Raw genomic sequence first — 13,687 nt, 5'->3', positions numbered from 1 at the left:
ATAGATCAAATGATGTTAATTAGCATTAGTTACCCTAAAAATTCAGTAAGTTATACAAATGTATGAATAAGGATTTTTTTAAAAAGCCTGAAAGACATATTGTATGACAACGAATTAGATAAAGGTCACCTTGGTTTTCTTATCCTGAAAATGTACTCAAGGTAAGGGTGGGATTACGTTATTATATGAAAAGAAAATGTAGACCTGATTCACTGAAGAACCAGAGAGGGAGACCTTTTAAAGTAAAGAAAAGCTTGAAGTGGAGAGACTGAGGATGTTCTTATGGAATGACCATCATTTTCTTGGGATAATTAGAAGAATGATCATTAGTTCAGGATTGAGAAGGGCAGAGGCAAGTTTGACAAATGCTGTGGAGAATGGGAAACAGTTCCAAATAAGGAGAAATGGAGTGCCGAGAAGCATTGCGCCCAGCTGACATTGGACTCACAAACTTATAGTGTGGTCCTTTGATAGAGCTGTGTGATTTTCTTCTACAGCACTTTGGCAAATTAGGTCCAAAACAGAAATCAGTAGTTAGGCCTCAGAAAGGAACGGGTTGTGTATGTTGAAAGTATATTCCTCTTTCCTTTCTTTAGGGAGGGCTATGTGGACAGAACTTGAGGATGTTGAAGGTATCAACTTTCAGGGCTGTCCATCCATCCAGTGCCTTCTTGGGAAGCACGGTTGACTGATAAGGCTTCCTCTCCATGGGTGGATTCTTCCCAATAAACTCTACATGAAGAATGAGGCCTATGGGACTCCATAGTGGACTCCAATATAGAAAGAATACTTTTTCTAATATTTCCCTATCAACAATTTACAAAGTCTGTTAAAAATAATTATCCTTATATAAGTAACGCATGTTGTCTCGATTTGCTAAGGATGCCATAATAAAGTACCACCAACTAGGTGGTTTAAACAACAGAAAATGATTGTTTCACAATTTTGGATTCTGGAAGTCCCAAACTTGTAGGGGACAGTCCTTCCTTCGCTCTTGCTAGTTTCTGGTGGTTTGCCGACAATCCTCACATTTCCATCTCCACTTCAGCTGTCACATGGCATTCCCCTCCTGTCTGTCTGGGTCCAAGATACCAGTCATATTGTATTAGGGCTCACTAGTTTAGCCTCATCTCAAATAATAAAATCTTTAAAGACCCTTTTTCCACTATTTCACATTCACAAGATCAGGGGTTAGTACTTGAACATGTCTTTTTGTGGAACACTATTCAACTCATTATACATGTTCATCTCAGAAAATTAGAAAATATAGATAAGTCAAAAGGATAAAATAAAAGATTGTCCTAATCCTGTCTCCTAGAAGTAACTGTGCTAATAATTTGATACAAATTCCATATTTTTTCTTACGTACATACAAAATTGACTAAGTAAGTATAAAGCAGTGCCTTACAACCAGAACCAACTACATAATTTTTAGGGCCCAATGCAAAATAAAAAAGTGGAGCTTCTTGTTAAAAAATTTCAAGAGTTTCAAGACAGTTACAGTAGAGCGTTAAAGGAAATGTCAGCCTTTTAATTGTGGGGCCTTGTGCAACTGTGCAGGTTGCACACCCATAACGTAGGCCCTTCTTATACCCTAATATCAGGCATCAACAATTTACTGGCTACAGGATTTTCCCCCTTCTTCCCTTCTCTTTGCTTCAAAGGCAGCTCTTGCACTACTAGGATGCTTGCAGTTGCAGACTTGTCCAAGGTCACTCCAAGGCACTCTGCCTAGGATTCATCCTCAGCAATAAATCAAAATGGGTCTTTGGTTTTCTTCAGATATTTTGCATTTTTCTCTTTCAGAACCTGCTGCAATCCATTCAGCCCCACCTCCAGGGCAATTTCCTGAGTGTCAGGGCCCTTTCCACAGCATTCCCCTTACTGTGCCCCTGTGTCTTGGTGCTCCAGATTCTTCTTCTGGCCCTTCCTTGCTTAATATCACCCTTCGAGCTAATCTCCTTACTTTTGGATCAGTATTCTAAAGTGCTGTTCCTTTGAGTGTATTAGACAGCTGTGGTTGAAGGGAACCAAGCCTCATTTGGGCCACCTTGAGAAATGGGGTGCTCTGTTTAACAGGAATGTGAACTGGAAATGAGGCAGGATCCCAGGTAGCTCCAGGGACTGACTGCTCTCTTGGCTGCTCCTGTGACATGCCAGCTCTCTCTCATGGTGCCCCTGCTTCCATCGGTCTTGCAAAACGGTCTTCATACTATTCCTTAGCACTAAGCTGGAAGCTTCTGAAAGCCAAGCCTGTTCCACTCACTATTCTATCTGCAGTGCCTGGCACAATGCTTGGCACATTTATAATTCTATAAATGGCTGTAGAATTAAACATGGGCTGGACAGTTCCCTCTATATTCCTATCTTTTTTGTTGTTGTTGAGGTACTAGGGGCTGGGGATTGAACCTGGGACCTCATGTGGGAAGCTGGCGCTCAACCACTGAGCCACATGGGTTTCCTGAGTTGGTCTTTTCATTTGTATTGCTTGTTGTTTGTTTGTTTGTTTGTTTTCAGGAAGCACTGCACTGGAACCAAACCCAGGACCTCCCATGTGAGAGGTGGGTGCTTAACTGCTTGAGCCACATCTGCTCTCCCTCTCTATATTTGTTAGCCCAAATTCTGGAGGAAAAAAAAAGGTGAGAATGGCTGGGCTAATAGGCAGAGTCCTCCAATGAAGCCACATCACTAGCTGTTGGTCTTTGTTCATGTACTTATTCAGGATGAGACCTGGCTGCTCTCATAATGATATGATCACAGGCTAGTGCTGGTTCCTCGAGTCAGCGTGTTGTGGGTAGGCATTTAGGTTAGAAGGGAGCATTGGGAATAGCAGGGGCCTTGACTAACATGTCCAGTCAGGCTAGCATTTTCATTTCTAAGTGGCATTCCTGAAGACAAAGTTCTAACCCAAAGGAATGACTTGAATGTCATCTGACAAGTTGGTAAAGAATATATTCGGGGAAAGGTGTGCTTTCTGGTGTCCCCAAAGTGATTGCATAGATGACTGTCTATCATCATGTTGGAGTCTGATTCTGTCATTTTGTCTAGAGTCTAGTCATTCAACAAATATGTGATGAACAGTCCCTCTGAGCTAAGCTCTATTATAGACATTGGGAATGCATTGGTGAACATAGCAGACTTTCTCATGTACCTTACATTGTAGGGAAAAAGAGAACAAATAAGTAAACCAATAAATAAATACATAAATAATGATTTAAAATAGTATATATGCTATGAGAAGAATACAACTGGGTAATGCTCTAAAGTGAACAGGGGGCAGTTCACAGCATTAAACAAGGTGAATGGAAGATCTCTTTGGAGAGATGATATTTCAGCTGATTAAATGGAGAGACATGTCCAGTCATGTGAAGATCAAGAAGAAGAGCATTCTAGGTAGGGAGACCAGCTATGCAAACGCTCTGAGGTGGGGACAATTTTGGCATGATGTATGAGCCATGGGTAGAAGACCAGTTTGACTGGAATAGAGTGGGCATGAAGAGAGTGGGGAAGAGGTAAAGTCAGAGTGGGAGGCAGGAGGTTGATCCTGTAGGGCTCTGGGGGCAAGATAAGGAGTATGGGTTTTATTATCAGTTTAATGGGAAACTTTTGGAAGGTCTAATGTAGATAGTTCCAAATTATGGCCATTTGAAAATGAGCTCTATAACTGGAGCAAGGGAATGAAGAGTGGCAGTAGAAAGACAAGTCAAGAGTCTTCCTCTGGTACAGGCAAGAGGTGAGGGTGACTGAGACTGGGGTGCTAGTGACAGAAATGGTTAGAAGTAGCTGGACCCAGGATACATTCTGAGCTCATGAGACTTGCTTGTGGACTGGAGGGGGAGGGAGGTAAAGGAAAGGGAGAAACCAAGGCTGACTCCAAGGCTTATCATCTGCTGAGCAGGGAGACTTGGAGAAGAGAAGGTCTGGGGATGTTTAACAGTTCCCCAGACTGAGGTCCTCATCACATTCCTCATGAAAATTTCAAGGACTACAGTCCTCTCAAGCCCAATTTCCCAGCTAGTCCAGAGGCAGCTGGTTGTCCAGGAAGCCCCAACAAGCCCCAATGGGGAGGCTTTTACTCATCCTTGAATGTGAAAAAGTCTACCTGAAAATGAAGTCTGATTTGAAAGATGATAGAGGGAAAACAATCTGATGACATTCTTTGAATTCTTGGATTCAGCAATGCCTAAAGTCTGGCCCATCCCTTTGGTTTTTTCATTACTTGGACCAATAACTTCTCCCTTTTTAATACTTAAATTAATTTAAGGGGGGTTTCAGTCATTTGCCTCCAGAAGAAGCCTGAGAACAATGAGAAACATAATCCAGCGAATAATATAACAGAATTGATGACACAAAAAGGTACTTTCTAAATAGATACAAAAATTTTAAAACAAAGTTTACCACCCATTTCCACCTGTTTGAAAGAAAGAAAGGAAGGAAGGAAGGAAGGAAGGAAGGAAGGAAGGAAGGAAGGATGGAAGGAAGAGGGGAAGGAAGAGGGGAAGAAAGAAAGAAAGAAAGAGGGGAAGGAAGAAAGAAAGAAAGAAAAAGGAGAAGGAAGGAAGGAAGATTTGAGGTTACTGTAAGACAGGTTACTACATTAAAATATTATTTCCTAAGGAAAAAATCTCAATTACTTTTTAAATGTTTTTTTTCCTCATTCCCCCCCTCAGATGGCTCCCTCATCTGTCTGCTTGTTGTCTCTGTTCATTGTGTCTGTTCATTGTCTCCACTCATTGTGTCCACTCATTGTTTGTCTTTAGGAGGTACTTGGAACTGAACCTATGACCTCCCATGTGGGAGGCAAGTGCCCAACCACTCGAGTCACATCTGCTCCCTGCTCGTTGCACCAGCTCGTGTGCCTGCTCATCTTCTTTAGGAGATACCAGGAACCAAACCCAGGACCTCCCATGTAGGAGGCAGATGCCCAGCTGCTTGAGCCACATCTGCTCCTTCACTTCTTTTTTCTTTCTCTTTTTTCTTTTGTCTCTCTTTTCTTTTCTTTTGTCAGTGGGGGAAAGGGTGGATGCAATCCCCTACCAACACAAATTATGCAGTCAAGTTCCCCCCATGTGGGGAAATTGCAGGGGTCAGCAGGACCCCAGTGCAATGGATCAATCTTGCCCTGGGAAAGCTGCCTTGGCTGTCATGGTGTCTCCCCTGCCAGGTAAGTATCTCACTTACTTCTGAATATAAAAATGTGAAACAAAGATGTGTAGTTCTTCGGTTGTGCCTTCTTACCCAAACTCTTTCTCATCACACCGCATAGCTCCCTCCCATTAGTGGTACCAGGGAAGCAGTGGCTGTCCCCTGGTATCTGCTCTCTTGAAGCTGTCCTCTCTCACCTCTTGCAGTTCTCAGGCTTCAGAATTAGGTTTCATCTGCCAACAGCTGGTTCTTGCTTCAGACTCCAGATCCTGGGAGCCACATCCTTGGGGCTTACTACCTTTCCCCACACAGGAAGAGCAGTGTGGCATTTGTTTCTGAGGCACTGCAGGAAAAGAGAAGCATTGCCAGGTTGGAAGTATTGTTGACTTAGCCTTATTAATAAAATAGGGTTAATGATTTATTCATAGCTGGGACAATGCGCCTCTGCTCTGGAGGACAGCACAGAACTGTTACATTAGAGATGAGCAGCTGCTGTGGGAGAGATGCAAACATACCAAGAAATTGTCTCGGGCTGTTTCTATAAGTCAGTGAGCAGATTTATCTGACCAAGTCAGAGCTCAAAGGCAATTATTTGTATACTGTGGGTGTCGTAGGATAAATGCTGGCAATGGAGGTCCCTGGAAAGATGCCCCCTTACTTTTCCATTTCTCATCTAATGAGTGTTTGTTCACCTTCTTGCTTTATCCTCTCTTCCTCGGTTCCTGGAAGATGCCTGAGTTTGTAATTCAAGATGTGTTATCTGGGGAATATTACTATGATACACATCTGAACGTGATCCCCATCAAAGGGAGATCATCACAGGAAGCAGGAGAGAAAATAGTATTTGGACTTCTCCAGTACTAGGTAAGAGTAGACTATTTTTAAGATGAAATCTTTCAAAATAATATCCATTCTTTCCCAAAAGGACCGTAGAATGTTTTATAAATAATTAGGAGAGAAGCTTCATGTACTGCAGAAACCTGATAAATACTGGGAGAGATGATGTTAAAAAAATGCTAATAACTGTCACCCTTGTGTAAGGACAGGTAGATTTCTGTTAGTTCATCTGTTTGTTGGATGATTGATTGGTGGATTGATGTGGTTCAGAGGGCAAGGTGTAGGATTTGACAATCTCCAGAAAAACAAAAGTGAGGCACTCACTTTCCCAGCAAACCAAACCAGCTTTGGCTGGAATGGGTAAGAAGATTTATTTACTGCCATGTTGCTGTTTTTGCTCTATTGTCCCCCATCTGAACCTGCCTGGCTTCCCCTGTGACTTTAGGAGATTTAGATCAAATGTCAGAGAGGAGAGCTGATCCCCGCACCCCAACCCCCACCCTGGACTAGAGGGAAGAACTTCAGGGCCATGGGAGGTATTGAAGAAAATCGCATTGTTGGTATATGAGCTTCCACAGAGCAAGGCTTCCTGAGGGGCTCCCCTCCCCTCTGCTCAGCTTCCGTGAAAAGAGATCAAATGTTTCAAAGCATTTCCACCTTTACTAATTTTTAAATGCCTCTACCAGACTGAGTTTTGCCCACTGGGAAAAAAAAATCTATGCTCATTGAAACAGCCGAAAATAAAAGCCACCCTCGAATAGCAGCACATTTAACTAACTCCCCCCATGACTCCAGCAGGAGCCAAGGAGCGCAGCTTTCTCCCAATATATTAAGCACTAAAAATGTCTTGGGGAAATAATCACACTGGAAATCAAAATATATTGAAATACAATTCTCAATATTCAAAGTCTCCTTACAAAAAAGCCCAGAAAATCAAGTCCTGATATTTCCCTGAAACTTCTCTAGCTCCTGGCCCCACCCTACTCTTTCCTTTTGCTCCTTTGCCCAAATTTCCCTGAAAAGCCACCCACCAGGGTCTAGGCGGGAACCAGGAATGTAACCCTGGGATTTTGTTTCCCAGGCCATCAGGAGATAACAATGCCTATCAGCCAAAAAATAAAGCTTCCTGACTGCAGTTGCAGAAATTACAGCTAATTATACGCTCCATGGTTCCTGCAAAAGATATATATTTTAAGCTGCTGGGCTGACTTTCTCCCTTGGCTATATTTAAAGGTTAGTTTCTGACCTGTTTCCTGGTTTAATGGAATAGTTTAAATATTACAAATCATTACTTGATTCTAATGAATCCTATCTCCCCTGGCAGCTCACAAAATCCTTATCATGCCAGAGGAAATAGTTGGAAGGAACAAGGCAATCTCCATGATAATAAACAAAATAGCATGCCATGGGGTTGCAGACTTCAAGATCTCGGCTTCTTGGGTGGTTGCAAGCATTTGGCCCTGGCCTCACACTCTGCCAGGCACCCGAGGCATGTGGCTAAACAGCAGGAATCCTGCTCCTCCCGCCTCCACCACTCTTAGCTCTGCTTAATTGTCAGCTCCTGCTAAGACCTTGTAACATCTCATTTTCCCAGAGACTGGGGAAGTGTTGAGCACGTGGTTCCTTAAGAAATGCTCGTGGCCAAGCTGGGTGGCTGAATATGCAGCGGTTGCCTTCCTTGGGGTACAAATGCCATAGATGGTCAGAACCTGTACCTGTACCTGTACCTTTTATTGAGTTCCACCTTCCAGTTCGAGTGAAGACCTCCACCCAGTTTGGCTTTGTCTGTAATTGTGGGGGCAGATATTCTCGTCCAGCTCTGCCTGGCTTTTTACGTGTATTGCCATTCTTATTAAACAGAAGAAAGCACCCAAACACTTATTTTTTTTTCCAGCAACAAAAGTTTAATTCAAGGCATGGAAGAGAAGATCACAGGAAAAGCTCTTCTTAATCCCCAAGAGCTAGAGGGAAGAGATTAAAATCTCTTGATAACAGCAAAGCAAAGAGCGTTAAGGGAAGACTGCAGAGAAGTCTATCAGCCTTGACAAATGAATTGTGAATTTCCATGTTTGTAGCTGTTTGACTAAAATGTCTATGTGGAAAGAGAAGAATTCAGCCACGTGTACAGATGATGTATTTGTGTGGTACCCAATGTCCTGATTTTACCCCCAATGGCTAGCAGATTTGAAAATAAGGTGAGTAACCACGGAAGTGTCAACCATGTGTCACAGTTCTCTTCACTTGGAATTCTCTTGCAGTACATCTGAACTATAAATAATGGAACTTTTGAAATAGTTAATAACCCATAATAATTATTTTCACAAAGGACAAGCCTTGTGAATATATTTGTTTAAAATGCTGAGATGATATGATTCAAAGGGTTATTTTATCTCATGATCTACTAAAAAAATCTTACACTGCCCTGAGTAGGTAATTCTCCTATTAGAAACTGTTTTTTCTCCTAAGGAGGTCTCGCATTAAAATTCAGAAGTCCGTGGGAGATAAATTTATGAAGGGTAAATTTATCAGATTGTATTCTAAGATGATGGGTATTTGAAAATAAGGGCCTTAGGGAAATGAATTCAGTAGCTACACCTTACAGAGAGGAGATGATAAATGTATAGACGTTCAACAGGGGTTGAAAGGTCTCCAAAGCAAATTTGCCATCTTTGCATGTCAAGAACAGTTCTCTTATAGACCATTAGCAAAAAAGTAGAAATATCTTCCCACTGGACACATATTGATCACTCCCAAATAGAGAGGCAAATACCCAAATGGAATTTTAAATTTATTAATGCAGAACACTACACTAATAAAATTAAGGTTTCGATTCTTTTATTTTTAAGTTGTCCATTTTTAAGAGAGAGAGAGAGAACTCCTGGAGTCACTTTCTCTGAGGAAAGTTCAAGAGATACCAGAACTCTACAAGGGGGTAGATTTGAGGGTAGATACAATATGATGAAAAGCCAGTTTGCAAAGATCATATCTAAAAGGACGGATGTCATGAAACTTGATTTTTTGTTTTGTTCGGAGCAGAGAGAGCACAGGGTACCAGGGAACCACTCAACTGATTTTTCTTGATGGAAAACAAAATGTCTCACAAAATTCCAATATGCTTCGAAAGGTGATACACCTGATGGGTGTCTCAGCATCTTCAGAGACACTGCAGAAGGAAGGTTTAAACTTAATAGTTCTTTTAGCAAGATCGTTTATCACATTCAACATAAATGAAAGGGAAAAAAGGATGGGAAACCATTCTGGGGTGAGCAGAGGATGACAACAGGATGGGAAAATCCAGCTTCACCAAATATTTATTCATGCTTATATAAACCTCAATTAGCTATTTTAAAATGTTGAAGAAAAGGAGCATTTGAAAATACGTCTTGGAAGTTGGTTGGTGTCAGTTATTTTGCTGCATTGTTGATTAATGTAATTGAAGTATATATTACAGAAGCAGAAAAGGAAATGTGACTTCTTCAGGGACCCATTAATTTCTTAAGGATAAAGTGTTTGAAGGTTCAAAGGCTTTGTTGAAGCTTATTTTAAAATTTAAATTTCCATTGCCGAGGGATTGATTACCATTTTTATATTAGCTTTGTCAAACACCAAGTTGATCTCAGTTCTTTCAAAGTTTTGTGGCACTTAACTGTTTTCAGAGCCTTTTTTTTTTTTTTAAAGAGAAGTCTGTCTTACAAGTTCTCCCAAGGACAGACTTGCTTTCCATTTACAAGAAGAGCAAGATGAAAATATCTAAAGCCTTTAAAAGAACAATTTCCATTCTCCCCATCTTTGGGCTCTTGAAAGTCATTTCTGCAAGTCAGGTATATCATCTCCTCATTCAAACACTTTCCCGTATTAGTTTGTATTTGTGTTTGCTTTGACTTTTAAAACATCAACTTATTTAAGTGTCTTTGTGCATTTGAAGCTTAGTAATCTTGTTTAGGGACTCCTCAGAAAGGTTTGAGCTTTTTCCATCTCCCCACCCCAGATGACTATACATAGTTCTTTTTATAGCTCTCTGCTGTCTTCCTCTGATCACTGTTTAAGGCGCTCTCATAAACAACACTCTTCGAAAGTGAGCCAAGACGTCCCAAGCACCAATCTTTATTTGTGCTGTCCCAGGAGTGAACTCGTTAGTTCAAGGAGTCAGACAGCAGCATTTCCGGCTCCTTGGAAATCCAGCCAAAAAGAAAACTATTATTTCACACAAGGGCAAGAACAGGAAAGATTCCAATATTCCATTAAGGAATCAGGCTTAAGATGCCTGCCACCCGCCATCCGCCAGATGAAGGTGGTGGGAGAGGATTGTGAGGCCACATTAGGAATGAAAGCTTCATGACCCAGGGTTTTGCCACAGGAAGCCACTAATGAGATCACTGATACCCTAAGAGTAGTTCAACAGAAAACCTTCTTCTCACAAGGAGAAAGTTATTTTCTCTTTGTCGGTGTCCCTTTCCCTTCCTTTCCAGTCCAGATGCTACTGTGTGGTGCTCGGAGTGTGAATTCCAGCCAGCAGGGGGCTCCCCTTGGGCGGGGCTGTCAACACACAGCTAAGTGTGGAGGGGCAGCTGGGCTGGAGCTAGAGAACTGACCCACAGCCACACCTCAGGCGTGGTTCCCCAACACCGAGGAGCGTCTGGCCCGGGCTGACTGGGCACACGTACTCCTCTCTGGTGTGAGACATCTTGCCTCAAGAAGTACTGTTGCTCGCGTTAATTTTACTTTTAATGTCATTTCTATTTTGCTCACTTTTGGGATGCTTATCTGGATCCCACTGCAGGTGTCAGCAGGCAGAGGCAGGCTGGGTCTGGGTGGAAGAGGCATGTCTCTGAAGACGCTCGCCTCCCCCAGGCCCTCGTGTACTCTAGGCTGACTCTGCGTTCCAGAGCCCTGTCACAGGCCTTCCTCTCTGCCCTGCCCCACCACGCATAAACATATTCCTGGTCCCTACTTCTGAATCCCCCGACCCCAAAGCATTGGCAAGAGAATTTCGACTGAAAATGACTTAAAATACCCCTTATCTGTGGTGACATTTGCATATTTACCAGCTTTCTACCCCTTCACAGAAAACAACAAATAGGGAGTGAGTGTGTGTATGTGAGGGGATGTCGGGAGGCAGGTAAGGGCAGCGGTGGAGATGCTGGGAGGCTGGGCAGGCGGGGAGCAGTTTCTTATACACCAGAGCAGAGAGGCACCAATCCACTTATGCACACCGACTGCCAAATGCCCTGCAGATGTGCCTTAATAAAAGGCAATGAATGATGATTATGTGGACTGGGGAGGAAGGGAGAATGTGAGGTGGAAGCACAAAACCAGAGGCTACAGTTTCATTAATGCTAAAAAATATTCCCAGTGGGTGGCGGGTGGGCAGTATGGAGAAACACTTAGGGGCTGGGCTTTGCCATCGCCTTCAAACTAAACATTTGGTCAAGTATCACATTCCAGCCTGGCAAGTCCTGAGAGGAGGCTGAGCTGGCCTCTCGTATGAGGAATTCAGAATTGCTGATTCTGGCATCATTTTTCAAACGTTTCAGGCCAGTTTCCTCTTTTCCTAAGAGCATGGGGATACCCTTGGTATTCTCTACTCTCTGAGAGCCTTCCTCTGTGAGGAGCTGCAGAACTTTTGATGAGTGGCCTGTGCTTTGTGTTTTTGATTTATCTGAAAAGATCTGTTAACAGTAAGAGGGCAGATGCCTAGGCAGGGACCTCTCTTTTTCCCCTCCAAATTTCTTCAGCATTCATCTGCATGGATTTAGGTCCTCCTCGAAGCAGGGGCGGGGGTGTGGTGTGTGGGTCAGGGCTTGCCCTAAGACATGCAGGATGCTTAGAGGAGGAAGTGGCCCCCACCAGGAACAGGGAGTCGGGTAATATTTTCATCATTTGACAGGTGAGGAAACAGGTTGAGAAAGATTAAATGGCTCAGAACCATGGTGGCGTAAATTATTTCATTATATATTCAGTTTGAGATTTTACCACCATGGTTTTCAAAGCCCTTTCTCCTTGTTCAGGGGGGACAACACACAAATAAGCCTGTGCTACTCCCCCCCCCCCACCACCACCCCGTTATCTCCATGCGATGGCTGGAATGGCTGGGGAACAGGAGCCGGAGCGGTTGTAACTGGCCCCGCCATGCTCTTCTACCCGGGCTGTCTTAGTGCTGTGTCTCTGCCCAGTTCAATCCCAACAAGCTTCTCAGGCGGGACAGTCTCTACCTTTTCATAAAATCCCAATATCCCAGACAACTGAATGGTGATGATGGCTGCTACACCTGTTATCACCACAATGCTGACTCCTTTCTGGGTGTCAGTTTCTCTACAAAGTTTCTCTACTGCAGTGTAGTAGCTGAGAGCACAAGCATTTGGGTCAGTCAGACCTGGGTCTGAATCATTATTATCACATTTTACAAATGAGGAAACTGAGGCTCATGGAGTTTGATAGTTGCCCAAGATCACATAGTTGGTAACTAGATGAACCATACTGAGATTTAACCTGTTTCTGTCTTACTCTGGAGCCTACCCTTATTTCATTACGGGATGCTGTCCACCCACATGGGTCCCAGCACTGACTGATAATAACAGGTACTATTTGGGGGGCACCCATTGTGTGTCAGGAACTGCACAAAGTAGTAATATATACTTTTTCTCATTATGTTCAATTATTATTCATAATTACCTCCATTTTTACAGAAAAGGAAGGAGTCCTAGAGAAATTTAATAACTCACAGCTAGAAAGTAATAGAATGCAAACTCAGCCCCGGTTCTGTCTTTCAAGCCTATTTTCTTGACTCCTATGTAAGACTGTTTAGATGCCCTTGTCTAACAAGGTCCTTCTAGCTGGGAGGAACTGATAAATTGGTATCATATTCAAAATTTCCTTTCATCACTGGATAGAGTTTCCATGACTATCTTCTTGGATATAGAAAAACTGTTAGTGCCCAGTTTAGAAATACAGGTTAGCAGTACAGGTGAAATAAATGGACTACTAAGGTCATATAGTCTGACTTCCTTTTTCAGTTCAGAAAATCGGTTTCCTTATCCCTGTCAGACTAGAGAAGTCACCCAGTCAGTCAACTCTTTCTTGGTTAATTCTCCTAAAGAAGGAAAGCTTCGCTGTCCCTCGGTATTAGGGATTGAATCATGTCTTCCACAAAAGGCATGTTCAGGCTCCTACCCCTTGTCCTGTGGGTGTAAACCCATTTGTGAATAGGACCTTTGAAAATGCTATTAGTTAAGCCCAAAATGAATGAGTGTGGGCCTTAATTCAATATGGCAGAAGTCTTTACAAGCAAAGCAAAGTGGACACAGAAACAGGAACCAGAGGAGGGGACAGAAAAGACAAAGTGCCTGAGGATTGCCAGGAAGCATTGCCTTACCAACACCTTGAGTTTGGACTACTAGCCTCAAAACTGTGAGCCAATAAATTTGTGCTATTTTAAGGCAACCAGTGTATGGTGTTTGTCATAGCACCCCTGGCAAACTAAGACACTCAGCCAATCCATTTAATCCTAACAGAAGAAGTAAAAATAAATCTGATAAATCTGATAAAGCAGAATAGAGCCACTGATGATCAAGAGCTGACTGCCAGCATTGTCAGCATTTACACCTCCTCAATTTATGTCAACTTTGATTTTAAAGTTTTTAGTATTTTGGATGATGTTTCAGTTGTCTCATCGAATTTATAGCCATAAGGCTGTGATTTTTTAAGA

The 13,687-nt window shown here is 42.6% G+C and overlaps 1 non-coding gene across 1 annotated transcript; it reads right to left on the bottom strand.

Annotated features, from left to right (window-relative positions):
* Window positions 1-5,008: 5,008 nt before the first annotated feature.
* On the bottom strand, window positions 5,009-5,172 carry LOC111763936 (U1 spliceosomal RNA). The gene has a single exon (XR_002796660.1). It is a non-coding gene; the product is annotated as a U1 spliceosomal RNA (small nuclear RNA).
* Window positions 5,173-13,687: the final 8,515 nt, after the last annotated feature.

The sequence above is a fragment of the Dasypus novemcinctus genome, chromosome 5 (genome assembly GCF_030445035.2).
Source record: "Dasypus novemcinctus isolate mDasNov1 chromosome 5, mDasNov1.1.hap2, whole genome shotgun sequence".
NCBI classification, from domain to species: Eukaryota; Metazoa; Chordata; class Mammalia; order Cingulata; family Dasypodidae; genus Dasypus; species Dasypus novemcinctus.
The sequence above is the reverse complement of the archived record's forward strand: the minus strand, read 5'-3'. Positions and strand labels throughout refer to the sequence as shown.